The sequence below is a fragment of the Taudactylus pleione genome, unplaced genomic scaffold (assembly GCF_031769625.1).
Source record: "Taudactylus pleione unplaced genomic scaffold, aTauple2 ptg000377l, whole genome shotgun sequence".
Lineage (NCBI taxonomy): Eukaryota > Metazoa > Chordata > Amphibia > Anura > Myobatrachidae > Taudactylus > Taudactylus pleione.
The window spans coordinates 5,926,157-5,929,783 of record NW_028284778.1 but is presented as its reverse complement, the minus strand read 5'-3'; the positions used below and the strand labels follow the sequence as shown (position 1 = coordinate 5,929,783).

The window sequence follows — 3,627 nt, the reverse complement described above, 5'->3', positions numbered from 1 at the left end:
CCCTATTGATGCAGCTACTTTTTTAGCTACACATCCCCACATAGCCTCTCTTTTCACAATTGCAACACATAAATTAAAATACTTAGGTATACTTATACCAGCTCAATTATCCTCTCTATATGCTTTTAATTTCTCTCCATTGCTAAATAGATTAAACTCCCAACTCCAGAATTGGAAAGATCTTAAACTCTCTCTACTCGGACGAGTAACTGTAATAAAGAGTGTGGTGTTCCCGAAACTAGCCTATCTTTTACAAACTTTACCCATTACTTTAACAAGAGCGGATGTACTGAAGTTTCCGCAGATCTTTTTTAAATTCATTTGGCAGTACAAGAAACCCAGAATGCCGCGTTCCCGAGCTTACCTACTGAAAAAAAATGGAGGGCTGAGCATCCCAAGCATCTCTGCATTTGCAAAAGCTGCCATATTCCGATATATAACTGATTGGTTATTACATACCGATCACTATACTAATCCTGACTTGGAGGAAGCATTATTTCACCCATATGCCCCAGCAGCCTTGTTACACACCCCTAAAATACACATTCCTAAGATATTTTGTTCTAATATTTTATTCTGGGACACTTACACTACGTGGTTGAAGGTCAATACACATTTGGGGAAAAATCCTTTTTCATCCCCGTACATCCCCTTATGGGGTAATCCCTGTTTTCCCCCTTCACTTGACATTCCTCTTTTTAAAATGTGGAATCAAAAGGGAATCATGTCCATCAAAGATGTATTTGATCCGGGTGGCAATTTGCTCTCCTTTGTACAATTACAGGATAAATATGACATCCCTCGTACACAATTTTTTATGTTTCTACAAGTACGTCATTTCATTCAATCCTTAGATAATCCTTTATGGATCTCAGTTAACACAGATACAATGGGTCGCATTCTACTCTTATGTCGCTCAACCAAATTCAGAATAGCTCATTTATATAAATACCTGATTGAAATTCCTATACATGCTTGGGCACCAGTTGCGGAAGCTTGGCACACAGAGATACCCGAATTATGTGACTTGGAGCCATTTGTTGCGAATCTGGATCGTGTTTTACCCTGCCTTAAGTCAGCGAGACTTCAAGAAATTCATCTTAGAATTTTAAATCGTACATATATGTCCCCGGCCCAACTGAGACATTTTGTGCCACTGGAGGAGGGAAATTGTGTGAAATGTGACTGCTCTAATGCCTCTCTCTCGCATAACCTCTGGTACTGCAGAAAGATCCATAGATTTTGGAATAAAATTTTGTGTTATCTAAATAATACAATACATCTTAAATTGTCCAAAAATGCGGCAGCTCTTATTTTCGCAGAATTTTCAATATGGGAGTCTGAGTCCTCCTTGGGCCCATGGAAACCTGCTCTGAGAGTCATGGTTACAGTAGCTAAACAACTTATCCTTAATTACTGGATCTCAAAATCAGCACCTACACTAATGGAATGGAAAATTGCGCTGCTGGAGGTAATTTATGCGGAGAGACGTATGGCTATCTTTAACATCGAAAGAGGGGTACGGATTTTTTCCAAAAAATGGGAACCATACATACAATGTTTACCGGTCCAGATTCGGAATAACATATGGAAAGTCTTTGATCACACGGAATGGTTTATGCTAAGAAATATCACTTAAAATGCCCCTATTGTTGCTATTTATATGTAGCTCTCTGTGAATCCCCCCAGACAAGGTATCTCTCACCCTTTGTCAGTGATTCCCCCTCTATTTCACCTTTCTTTCTTCTTCTGTTTCTTTTATCATTTTATTCTAACTCTCCCCCTTTTTCTAATATAATTCTGCATTGCTGTAGATTATATTGACGCAACGATTGACTGATATACCGAAGTTGATGTGATAATTGGTTAACTCAAAATTCAATCGCTGCTTACACTGGCTCTATAAGTTGCATAGTTTGAGTGACATTGATTGTATATTTTCTTGCATTTCTATACGGTGTACTATATCGATTTTTTTTTATACAGTATTTGTAATTTTGTAATTTTCTACATTATATTATATTCAAGTACTTTGTTTCTTTGTACTTTGACATAATTTCAATCTATATTTGTACTATTTTCCAAAAAAGTTTGAAAAGATTAACAGTAGTTTGTATATTGTTTGTTCCAAGAAACAGACTAGTCGTTTATCAGATAATTTTATTTTCTTTAATTCTTGGATTGTGCAATGTATAATTGTTTTATTGCTGTTCAATAAAAAGATATTTAAAAAAAAAAAAAAAAGGGGTTAATTAAAACATGAAACGTCGGTTCACATGTATGGCTTTTTGACTGTCCTTTAACGCTGCAACGCATTGGTGCCCCCCCTATATCGGAAACAGGGAGAGTGCGCTTCGCAGGCACGTGGCACAAACAGGGGTGTTGTCTCATAGGAAAAGACTGTGGCCACACGATAGTACCCCCAATTCATATTATGCCACACAATAGTGTCCCTTATTCACTTTAAACTACATAGTAGTGTCCTTTATACATGTTACGCCACACAGTAGTGCACAGTACGCCACACAGTAGTAATGCCCCTTGCCCCACCGTCTCACCTCAGCCAACTCTACCTCGCCTACTTCCTGCCCTCAAGTCTCTATCCACATGCTCATGCCACCTGGGTTCTGGACTGTAGATAGACAGTAATTAGATAAAGTCTAGATATACATCAAATGTTAGACAGTCAATAGGTCGACAGGGACAAAAAGTCGACAGGGTCAAAAAGACGACAAAAAAATTGTTGACACGTGATTTTGTTTAGGGTTAGGCACTTACCAGAGGGTTAGGCACTAGAAGGGATGGTTAGGATCAGGCACCTACCCCGACGGTTACGGTTAGGCACCAGGAGGGAGGGTTAGGGTGAAGATTAGGGCTAGAAAACTAAAAAAAATGTGGCGACCATTTTTTTATGTCGACCTACTGTCCCTGTCAACCTTCTTACATGTCGACATTAAGCGTGTCGACTTTTTGTCCCTGTCGATCTATTGTCTGTCTAAACATTTGGTGCCTACCTAGACACTGTCTAAATGCTGTCTCTCTCATACCACACCCATGTCATCTATCTGTCTTCTCTCTCCCCTAGATTGTAAGCTCCTAGGAGCAGGGTCCTCCTCCCTCCTGTTCTCACAGCCCTCTTCTCTAGCACATCTATGACAGCCTTCACCTTTCCAGCTATATTATGTACTCTGAATTCTGGTGCTAATTGTTACTTGTGCTGTTTATGTTTTGGTTACTGTGTTGTAGTGTAATGTTGTGTGTACACCTTGTAAATAAAATGTCATAATAATAAAAAAATAGGATTTTGGTACTTACCAGTAAAATCCCTTTCTCCGATTCCACAGTGGACACTGGAGTTCTAGACCAGTGGATGAGAGGAGCTGGCACTTTAAATCTTTAAGTGTGAGTGACTCCTCCCCCTCTATCCCCCAGAAGCCCCAGTTAGAGAAATGGAGCCCGAGGAGACGGAAACAGAAGCAGAAGACATAAAACTGAGGAGAAGGAATTAAAACACAAGGACGGCAAAAGCCGAGAAAAAACATGGCCCCCAAATAGGAGTGTATCAGAAAAAAACAACTGATAAGAACAGATACTAGATTGATCCTAGCCAAAAGGCTGAGAAGCGAT

The 3,627-nt window shown here is 39.4% G+C and overlaps 1 pseudogene; it reads right to left on the bottom strand.

Annotated features, from left to right (window-relative positions):
- Window positions 1-3,516: 3,516 nt before the first annotated feature.
- LOC148508085 (U2 spliceosomal RNA) lies at window positions 3,517-3,627 on the bottom strand (annotated as a pseudogene).